Source organism: Macaca mulatta, chromosome 10 (assembly GCF_049350105.2).
Source record: "Macaca mulatta isolate MMU2019108-1 chromosome 10, T2T-MMU8v2.0, whole genome shotgun sequence".
NCBI lineage: Eukaryota > Metazoa > Chordata > Mammalia > Primates > Cercopithecidae > Macaca > Macaca mulatta.
The window spans coordinates 74,917,382-74,928,887 of record NC_133415.1 but is presented as its reverse complement, the minus strand read 5'-3'; the positions used below and the strand labels follow the sequence as shown (position 1 = coordinate 74,928,887).

The following is an 11,506-nucleotide window of genomic DNA, read 5'->3' as shown; positions in this document are numbered from 1 at the left end:
TCCGGATGAGGCTCCAAGCTCCGCATGTCTGCAGCTGCACGAGTAGGCCCAGGAGAACGACACTGCTCAGCTGATTTTAGCTCCAGTTACTGATTCACAGAACTGTGAGCTAATGAATAATTGTTGCTTTAGGCTACTATGTGTTGGTGTGGTTTGTTACACACCAAAGGCTAACTGATATAATATGTTTGGGTGCATTATCTAATAATATTATGTTCTATTGTTAAAAACTGTCAAGACACACAGATGACAGCTTCAGCTCATCTGTCTGTGAGTGATACCTAGGGAATATAAGAACATACACAGGAAGCCCTGGAGAACTGGGTTTGAGCCTAGTGATACTACTTCTTGACCATGTGATCTGGGGGCAAATTGCTTAACTTTTTTGAACCTTGGTTTTCTTATACATATAAAATAAAGAACAGACCTAAAATACTGCCCTAACCTCTTGCAACTAAAAATCTGATCTAAAGACAGCAACATCAGCATGCTGTGGGAATTTGTTAGAAATGTAAAATATCTGATCCCACCCAAGATCTGCTGAATCAAAATCTGGAGTTTAACAAGATCCCCAGGCAACCTGTATGCCCATTACACACTGCCTTATCATGCTGGAATCACTCAAAATCACCACATCCTTTTTTTTTTTTTTTTTTTTTTGAGACGGAGTTTTGCTCTTGTTGCCCAGGTTGGAATGCAATGGGGCTATCTCAGCTCACTGCAACCTCCACCTCCCGTGTTCAAGCGATTCTCCTGCCTCAGCCTCCTGAGTAGCTCGGATTATAAGCGCCCACCACCACGACCGGCTAATTTTTTTTTTTTTTGTATTTTTAGTAGAGACGGGATTTCACCATGTTGGCCAAGCTGGTCTCGAACTCCTGACCTCAGATGATCCACCCGCCTTGACCTCCCAAAGTGCTGGGATTACAGACGTGAGCCACTGTGCCCAGCCAAAATCACCACATCTTTAATATCCCTAACACTGAAGAGCCACCACCCTTTCCCTGGGATCTGTCTTTCCTTTCCAATCTTGCAGGGAAACTTGGTCTGGGATATTTTTCTTGGCTTCTTCACAGGCAGACAGCTTCAGCTGCTGAGGAGCTTTTTTTCCAGGCTCAGCTAAAATTACAGTTTAGTAGTTGAGCTGGGAAGTGGTCAGTGGGGCCTCAGCTCCCCCCTTGCTTAAGGATGCCCAGTTGGTTAAACTTTTGATGATTATTCCCCCCATCTCTTAACCCTGCCAGGAAATGGCCAGGATGTGCCAGGGGAAAGAGCCTTTTGCATCTACAACTGCCCCTGCCCATCACAGCCTGGACGATTGTTTGCACACACATTCCCCCTCCATTTCTTACACTTCTCGCCCTGTCTGGCCCTTTCTTTCTTCCTGGCCAGACGGACCGGCTCAGGCGGCTGAGCATGCCTAGTGCAGCTGCGAGCATGGCCCCAGTTCCCAATGCGCAGGTGCCACGTCTCCGGGTTTTGGTGGCCGCCGGCCGGGCGGAGGAGGCGGTGGAGTGGCCTGGGGAGGAGAGAGTCCTCCGGAGTCCGGGAGCAGCACGTTGTGAGGGTCCACACAAGGGTGATGCCAGACTGAACACCATTAGGGTCTGGGTGTGAGTGTGACTCGGAGGCACCTGGGGGCCGTTGTAGGGCCGGGAAAAGCCAGGAACTGGCTGGAGCAGCGCCCCAGCATCCCGGGGACCAAAGTCTGGGGGGTTTGCATGTCTGAGGTTGCACTTGTGGGAAGACTTTTTGGAACCACTTAATCTCTGTGGCTCTGTGTAAGACCCGCGAAATAAAAAGAGGTAGTAGTACTTGCTTTGGAAGATTGTTTTAGGGATTAAATGAATAAAAAGCGTTTAGAACACTGCAGGACTCATTGTAAGCGCTGTATGTGTTTATGAAACCGAATATAAACAAATAAGCACGTCCCCCACCCAGCCAACGGCTTTGGGGGCCCCGTTCTGGCCAGTCCTGAGCCCTTCCACACGGCCCAAGGCGGGCTACGGGTCTCCAATCCAAGGAGGGTGCCGCTCTCCTGCCCCTCGCTCCCCGGGTTCTGCGCCCAGCGCCATCCCGTACGCCCCCGACCCCTGGGCATGGGGCACATGCAACGGGGAGCCGCCAGGGAGACCCCAGAGCAGCGCTTCGCGGGCCGGCTTCCCCGGACGCCCCACCCACCTCCTCTTGGCGCTGCCCACCACCCGCCTCGGCTGCTCGGCCCCCGGCCCGCGAGGCTGCGCCCCCGACCCAGTAGGCGCCCCCTCCTCGCCCCGCGGGCTCGCGGCAACTGGGCGGCCGGCCCGGCCCCTGCCCACCCCCAGCCCAGCCCGGGCGCGCCGCACTGGGCATGCTCCGTAGCCTGGGCAGGTTGGGGCTGCGAGGCGACAGCTCGGGCTCTGGAGCCGGGAGGCGAGAAAGAGGAGGGAGGCTCGGGGGCAGGGGAGGAGGGAGCGGCGGGCCGCGGAGGGGCGGCGGGGCCCGGAGCCGGGGACGCGCAGGGCCCGGCGGTGGGCGGGCGGGTCGGCGCTGTCCCGTGGGCTCGCCGGGGAGCCACAGCGGAGACCCCCGCCCTCAGCTGAGGTAAGGACCGCGCGGTGGGGAGGCGGGAAGGCTGGGAGGCCGAGGAGGGGGGGCGGAGGCAGGAGGGAGGGCGGGACTGGGGTGCGCCGGGAGCGGGCTTGGCGGCGGCTCTTTATGGCGGGGAGGGGGTGGTGGCGCCGGGAGCAGTAAGTGAGCTGCACCGCTAACAAGATCTCACACACACAGACACACACACGCACCCGCACACACGCGCGCGCACACACACGCGCGTACACACTGGGTCTCCAGGCAGCGGCCGTCACCGCATCCCCGGCAGCAGCTCCAGGCAAAGTGACAGGTAGGAAAAGGCATTTCGGGTCCCGCCCGAGGATGCTCCCGCCAGCCCTGGCCTGCAGGGCTTGTTTGCTTTCCGCGGGTGCGTCCCGGACGCGCGCGCGCGCACCCGGACGCCCAGCGGGGACCCCGTGCAGGTGCCGGTTGCGAGGCGCCCTGTGCGCGCGGGTGGCAGGGGACCCAGACGCCATCCCCCTTCCCCTGTAGTCATCGCCTGCTGGGTTTCCTCAGACTCTCTCCAGACCTTCACCCTCTTCTGGGCTAGAAATAGCTCGGCTCGACGTGTGTATGATTATTTTGGTTGGAAATAGTTGGCACCGTGCAACGCATGTAAATGTGTATGCGTGTGGATCTTCTCGCCTCTTCTGGGGAAATCATAGAAATGATTGACCGTTTCCACTTAAAACAACACTGACAGGCTTAGCACTCATTGGGGGCAGGGTTCGGGCCTCCTAAAAGCCTATTAGTGAAGGAAATCCTTATTTTCAGAATTTTAAAGTTGCTTTTGCTTTAACCGGTTAGACTCTGTATAGTACAATACTTCTGAGTGTAGACTTCGTATTCATGGTACTGAATCGAACTATGAAAATATGGAATTCTCTAATTTCCAAGTGTGTTTAAGTGCAACTTTATCTAGAATCATAAAACTAGCATTTTCCTAGAGAGAAACACAACTGCCCCACTATAGTTTCCATAAATATGGATATGTCTGAAAGATGACCCTACTCTTCTAACTTTTTTTCCTCTTAACTTCTATAGTGATTCTAGCTATTGTTCTAAAACATGTATTTGAAATTTAATTTTGGCTAGAATATTCAGGAAAGGTCTTTTTTTTTTCTTTTTACCATATATGTGATATGTAGTGGTCTATATATTTAAGTTATATATATGTGGAGATAGCTGCTTAATAATTCTTTTTGTTTGGCAATAGTGGCATTCAAACATAGGCAGCTATATATCATTTAAAAATGATATTGAATTTCCCCTTTATAGAGACATCAGATTTATAATGTAAACATGACCAGGAAAAGCAACTGGTGACTTTACCTGGGGAGGCTCCAAGGAGGTTAAGAAAGTATCTGAACAGTTGTGCTCTTCAGTATAGGAAAATTGTGTGTGTGTAGGTGTGTGTGGGGGGGGTAAAATTTTAACTTTATTCTTTTATTGTTTTCAAGACTGCTGTTTTCTGAAATGTGTGGTTGAACGGAGACCCTCATATTTTATACTCTTCAAATTTGGGTGGCCTCAGTTATAGAATCATACAGAAGATCAAAAGTCTAGCTCAGCAGGGGCACGAGGTGTAATCCCTCACTATCTGTGTTATGTAATCCAGAATGCTGTTTTTCGTAGGACAGTCTTGCATGATTCTCAGCTGGTGTATTGATCTATTATATCATCTTCCTTTTGAACTGTAGTAGTTTAATAAATGATTGCCATCTTTGGAGATCACCTGTTTTCATAAAAAATCACTTTTTGAAATGACAAAACATTTTTATTGGCACTTTTATGAACATAAGACTTGCTGCCAGACGAGTAACCTTTTGAATGTGACATATTGTAACATAGCTAAAGGTACCATGTATTAGCTTATGGACTACACTTCCTTCCAACTATATTATTACTCAACAATCAGAACTTAGTTTTGATGATATTCCTACCCAGCTCTGAATTAATCGCTGTTGAAAATGCTGTTCTACAAGTAACTGTCAAAACAGAATTTCTGACTCCATTTGATCACTGGGTGCACATTTAAATCTGTCGGAATAATTCTACCTTTATTTTGCAAATGCATACCCACGCAGAAAGCTTTGTTCTAAAATACTCTATTGGAAGTTTTATATTTGTATGCCTGAAAATGTGAGTGATGTTAAACTGCTTACATGTCCTGTAATCGTGAGGCGGTGTGTTTTTGCCTTATAAGATAAAGAAATACGGTAGTTACAAAAGTGTTACAGGTTATCAAAAACCTTTTGCAGAAAAAGATTTTAAAAATCTGTATCACCTCTGAAATATTTCAACCACAGCAAAGTCCATTCAGTGCCCATAGCACAGCTAGTTTGCCTTTCCCAAGATTATGCACAACTGACTTTAGATTAATGTATACTGCTGACTTTGGCAACATGGGGCAGTTATATTTGGCAATTTCAATGAACATGGTATTTTCCTAAGATACCACTAACTTGATTTTGGGGTTTGATTTATTAAGAATTGAAATGCTTGCCTGATATTCATCTTTACCCCACCCTCTAAGTAAAATTGAGGTGAAAGTGAGCTTCAGGGCTGCTGTGCTGTTTTCCTTGCGATCACATTAGCATGCTAATTTGTGAAAGGGTGTAACAATATAAATGAAATTAGCTTCTGAGTTTAGTGTCTGAATTTTCATCCCCAGTTTTTTAGATGCAGCTGGCAAACTCAAATAACAGAATTAATGAAAACATTTTGCAGATTATTAAAAAAAATTAGTAATTAGCTGAGTTTGATTTTTTATTTTGAAATCTTGAGAGTAAATTTTATCTTTTTGGATTAGAGCACTTAGGTAATGTAAGAAAGATTTTGGATTTCTCATGTTCTGCACACTTAATAGTGAACTCAGCTATTCTTGGGGAAGTATAAATTTTCTTTGAAACTTAAAATTATTTAGCAGACTGTGACTAAATTATTGTTTGTGATCTCTTATAAAGTAAGGGTGAAACAGCATGTTGATTAGCACCAATGGCCCAGGTCTTTTAATAAACTGTCTTCCACAGTGAGTCCCTGTAAAATCAAGAACTTCTGTATTTGATGTGCAAAATTAGGTCAAGGACTAATTGGGGACGTTTTAATGATCACAGTTGTATTTTATGTCCAGATTGAAGTTTTTAAAATAGTTGCTTTTCACCTCGTAATATATGAATGTGTAGGCCATATTAGTGTCTGTCAAGGGGACTTATCTGCCTATTGGGAAATAAATACAGCTTTTCATCGCTGGTGGGTGGCAGCAGTGACTTACTGTGGTTTTGCTATTGGTTTTCAGATGTTAACTGTGTTTGCAAGGACACTGCTTAATTCTCAGTGCTGTCCATTCCACATTTTCCTATTTCTCTCTCATATTGGGGAAAGAATAACCTTGTGTAGCTCTTTCTTCTATTCCTTAGTATCTGTTTGTTTAATAGTTTTGCTTTTGATAAAGCCTCACCCTTTAAAGTAGAAATACTTTCTCAAATTGTAATATTGTTTATCTAGTTATGCCTTAGAATGATATAAAGGTTTTACATGTTCCTAGGCTGTGATTCTTTAGCTAACCAAATATAAAAATGAGTTTACTTCCTTGCCAGTGGAGGCAGACCTGGGTGATTATGCATTACCGAGTGGATGAGTGTGACGTTTGCATTGTCTTGGTTGGAATTAAGCTTGCTTTGAAAATATCACCCTGGAATAACTTTTATTTGTAAGGCCCACTTCACTTCATTGCAACAACCACTCCCAAACCCCTTTTTCTGGGTGGAAGGGTGGAAAGAATCTGGGTGGAAGCTCACGCCTTTGGATGCTTTTCTATGCTGAAGGCGTTAACCCAAGTTTCTCTAGGAGATGAAAGTAATAATGCTATACCTTTCAAATCTCAGCTAGGAAATCCTTATGTTCCAGGGAATGAATGACCAGCAGAGTCTTTATTTTCCCTGCATGAACTTTGTCTACTTTTCCTTTCCTTTATTAAATCAAAATAGTTGAAACAGACATAAAGCAGAAGGTTTTTCTCTGAACACCTCTCTTACTCACTACTTATGAAACCTTCAATGAGAATGTCACACACCATGTGACCATAAGATAGTGTTATCTTCTCCCCTTTCCTGGGAGTCTCCTTCAAAGTTCACAGGATCTGTTGGTGTGCCTAGGGCTGGGAAATTCCACCTCTAGCTGTGGAAATACCCTTGGGCCAGGCAAATCATTGCTTTAAGATACATTGCCCTTCTTGTCCTCCTGAACAATTAAAGCATGTCTTTGGCTTCCAGACATGAGTGAATTGAAGTAGCCATTTCCTTAGAAACAGGAGGAAAAAAGCAACTTGAAGTAATTAATTGTAAGCAGCTCATCCAGGGAGAAGAGACCACAGACCCCTGATTTTACATTTGACATCTCCCTTTCTTCTCCAGAACAGGAGTTCTTCATTTTAGGGCTAAGGATGCCGTTTGGTGGGTTCACGAATGTAGGTGGCAAATGAATTATATCTTTATATTCACTGACTTCCAAGTGACAATTGGGGCAGGTGTTAGAGCTACTACTAGATCTTGGCATTTAGTGGGTTGAAGAGAAACACATGTATTAATTCACATATCCCTTTAAAAAGTTATTTTGATAATTATATTTCAGTGAGATTGATTTCCATTGTACTTTTAAGTATTTAATTTTATATATTTAAACATATTATGCTGGGCCAGGCATGCTGGCTCACATCTCTAATCCTAGCACTTTGGAAGGTAGGTGGATTACTTGGGGCCAGGAGTTTGAGACCAGCCTGGGTAACACAGTCAGATCAATTTATATAAAAAAAAACTGATAAAAAAATTAGCCGAGTGTGGTGCACATGTCTGTAAATCCTAACTACTTGGAAGGCTGAGGCAGGAGGATCACTTGAGCCCAAGAGTTCAAGGTTATAGTAAGCTGTGATCGCATCAGTGCACTCCAGCCTGGGTGACAGAGTGAGACTCTATTAAAAAGATAATAATAAAATGAAAATATCATGCTGAGAAAGGTCTTTAAGGTTTACCATATTGCAAAGGGCATTCATGACCCACACAAGGTGAAGATGATGTTTCCTCAAGAAATGCTTCCTCCCAGAGGCCCCTGGCTGGGTGGGTCTTTTCACTGTGGGTTTGCGTTGAGCAGTGGTTGCTGAGACCTTCAGGCCTTGGAATCAGGCACTGATTTCCTGACAAATGCCCTGTTTTAGCTTGAATGCTGACAGATGCCCTCTTTTAGCTGTGTGACCCTGGGCATCCACTCTGAACCTCAGTTGCCCTATCTGTAAAATGAGGAGAATAACCTTATGGGGCAAAAGTGCTTGGTGCTGCACTGTGAATGATGCAGCATACTGTTACTGCTGCTACTACAGCTGCAAAGGATCCTAGGATCTTTGGGTATGCCCAGGTTTGGGAAATTCCACCTGTAGCTATGGAAACACCGTTGGGCCAGGAAAATCATTCCTTTAAGATACACTGCCTTTCTTACGCTCTTGAACAATTAAAGCATGTTTAACAAGTGCTAGTGCCCCTTCTCCTAATGGTACTACTAGTATTATGGCTCTCATCTTGTTCTCCTTTACAGGGGTAGATGGCATTGACCTTATCCATACAAACAGCCTGAGAAAATTCCTATAAAACTTACAAGGGACACTTACTCTGCTACTCTGCAAGTACAGAAAGTTTCAGTCATCCCACAGGACCACCATGAAGTACCAGATCTTCCTTTGGACTTGCCAAGCCCAGTGACTGCATTTGGACAGAGGGACCTAATATTAACTCAGTCCTAATAGCTTCAAAATTCTGTGACTTTGGTGTTTCGGAATATAATTCAGTGAGCCAGATGCTGTCCCCAGGGTATCTGTCTCCCAGCTAGCCTTTTTTTTTTTTTTTTCTTAAACAAAACAAAACAAAACATATAAGCCATTTAGGCCTGGAGGGAGAAAGACCTCCACTAGAAGAATTAGGGCTCTCTGGTGTTCAGGGGCAGTCATCATAGCTCTTGTTTTTCCATGGAGTTTCTCTGAGAGTTCTCAACTTCTCTGCTTTACTTAGTATTATAATAACCACAACAAAATAAAACAACAGACATTTGTTGAGCACTTAAAATGTGCCACTTTATTTAATCCTTCTGACAGCCTTTTTGGGTGTGTCCTAATAGCATCTCCAGTTTATATTTGGGGAAACTGAGGTTAGGAGACGTTAAGTTAATCATCCCAGGATGTTAAAGTTAGAATTGAGACTGAAACTCAGGTAGGCTGACATCAGAACTCCAACTTCTAACCACCATACTGTGTATTACCTGTCATTAAGCTGGTGCATGCTGCAGAAAGACTTGTTACCGTAACAAGTTTTGTGATAATTATTTTAAGTGACTAGGCTGAGATATGACAAAAGCTTCTGGCAATCCTGCTGTGAATATGGAATTGGAATAAGAAGTTGAGGATAAAACTGTGCATTCTTATCTAATTCTAGGTACTTCTGTTTGTGCAGTTGCATGCCAGAAATCTGTGATAGGGAGAGTACTAAATGCTACTTTGTGGTAGCCTAAACGGCCTTTAGTTTTCTGGAAGGCCGGTTTTTACCTGGTGAAGTTCCTCATGGTTTTAGTGAGGGTGTTGTATACTCTGATTCCTCCAAGGGCCAGGTAAGTGAAAGGCCCAAGTGTGGCTGACCAGGTGTCAGAGACCTTAGGGAGTGGTGAGGCTTGCGCCCATCCGGGGGACCAATTGTGCCCCTTCCCATGGGGCAGCTACCACTCGGGTCTGACAGGTTTCTGCCAGGTGGGCCTAGGGCTCAGGATTGTCAGTGCCTCTACATTTTCAAGAGAAGCATGAAATCCAGATTTATTTGGAGTCTTCTCATTTTAAAATGTTTGGAAATAATTAACATGAAAAACAAACCTGTCAGCCCATGGTGTGGTCAAACAAAGCACGTTTGTGGTTGGACCCAGGAGCTCCCATGTTGAGCCTTTTGTTAACTGTAAGGGCTTGGAAACACCGTGTACCAGAAAATGTCAGTAGCTTTTGTTTTGCCCTTTAATATTTTTGGCTGTAAAATTTCTTGTAAAGGTTGTTATGGTCATTTATTTCCAGTGTACGTAGATTTCAGATTCTGAATTTCTGCTTGTTTGTTCTTTCCCTGTACCCCATTTTTCCAAGCTGTTGGCAAATTACAAAGTTGAGGGGGGAAGGACATGGTTTTTTCTCCTGTTTCATGATGCTCCTTTAAAATAAGAACACCTGGCTGGGTGTGATGGCTCATGCCTGTAATCCCATCACTTTGGGAGGCAGAGGAGGGTAGATCACTTGAAGTCAAGAGTTTGAGACTAGCCTGGCCAACATGGCAAAACCCCGTCTCTACTAAAAATACAAAAATTAGGCGGGTGTGGTGGCAGGCGCCTGTAATCCCGGCTACTCGGGAGGCTGAGGCAGGAGAATTGCTCGAACCTCGGAGGCAGAGGCTGCAGTGAGCCGAGATCACACGACTGCACTTCAGCCTGGGTGACAGAGTGAGACTCTGTCTCAATAAATAAATAAATAAATAAATAAATAAATAAATAAATAAGAACACCCAAGTGTAGAGAAATAGGATGGCTTCATTTATGGAGACACAGAGGTTCTCTTGCCTGCCTCACTGATGTGAGCTCTAAGCAGTCACAAGATGTCCTGGAATATGGAATACAGATCTGTTTCTGCAGGCTAGTGTTTCAAGGTGCAGTCCGCTTAACAGCCCTCATTTTCCTTGGTGCTTTTAAATGAGAGACCACACTGGATCAAATGAAAATGCAGTTCCTTCGGGATGTGTTTCTCTTGTATCTGCCAAGACACTATTATTGGACAAATCATCAAAGCCCCCTCTGGGATTTCTTATAATTTTTTTGTTTTCATTGTTTTTTTAAAAGTGATGTAAGTAATACATTAGTATGTTCCAATTGAAGTGATGATGCAGAAATATGGAAGCAAAATGCAAAGTACCCTTTTCCACGTACACCCATTCCCTGATATAGTCATTGGCAATAGTTTAGATAGCCTCTTTCCCTCCTTTTTTCTGTACATTTACATATGTAAGCATATATACGTGTCATTTTCTTATTATATAAACTGGATCATATTGTATACATTTTTTTCTGTGACTGTCTTGCTTTTGTCCACTTAACTGTATATCATGGAGAGCTTTCCATGTCAATATATTAGTTATCTTGTTCTTTCTAATATTGCATAAAATTTGGTAGTATGGATATACTGTATTTTATTTAACCATTCTTCTGTTGACACTATTGCACACTGAAAGATTCAAGATCTTTGTTCATAGGTCTTTGTGCACATGTGTGAGAACATTTTTTTGTAGCTAAATTTCTAGAAATGGAACTATTTGGTCAAAAGCCTATGCACACTTCAAATTTTGACAGAGCACTGATGAATTGCCTTTAAAAAGGTCTCCATGAAATTTGTGGAACCTCTGATGATGCAGCTGAACATAGCCTCTAATTGCATCATGTCCCATATTGTTACCTTGCTTTACTAATTCAGTTAGATTTCACTTGTATATGGCATACCGGGAAGTGATTTTAGAAATAGACTGTGTCCTTAAAATCCCTTGAAAATGCAATTCTTAATCAAAACGAATTGATCAGTTAAGGGGCTAATGTAAAAACTCTTTAAGAAAGACATACCTTGTAAATCAGAGAGTTGAAAATCTGTTTTCTGATCAATCTAGTGAGCTGTGAAACTCTAGACCCTTCCCAGCAGGAAAATGTCCATAAGAACCCTTTAATCTGTGGTTAGAGAAGTGAGGTGGTCCACAGCCAACACAGACAGATCAGATGTTAATACTGGCCTGATAAAATTAATTTCATTGCTAAAAAATCCTATCCAGGTGTGTTTGTAGCTTTAGATTTTCAAATAATCATT

General features: G+C 43.9%; 1 protein-coding gene across 31 annotated transcripts in view; it reads left to right on the top strand.

The window, feature by feature from the left end:
• Positions 1-2,357: 2,357 nt before the first annotated feature.
• PLCB4 (phospholipase C beta 4) overlaps positions 2,358-11,506 on the top strand; it is a 437,093-nt gene continuing 427,944 nt past the window's right edge. For 12 of the 31 annotated variants that reach the window (XM_077951242.1, XM_077951234.1, XM_077951219.1 and 9 more), the window contains exon 1: positions 2,358-2,583. The gene's annotated coding sequence lies outside the window, so the exon portion shown is untranslated. Of the gene's footprint in view, positions 2,584-2,624; positions 2,882-11,506 lie in introns of those variants that run through there. The other 19 variants (XM_077951235.1, XM_077951220.1, XM_077951231.1 and 16 more) reach the window with 6 other exon arrangements.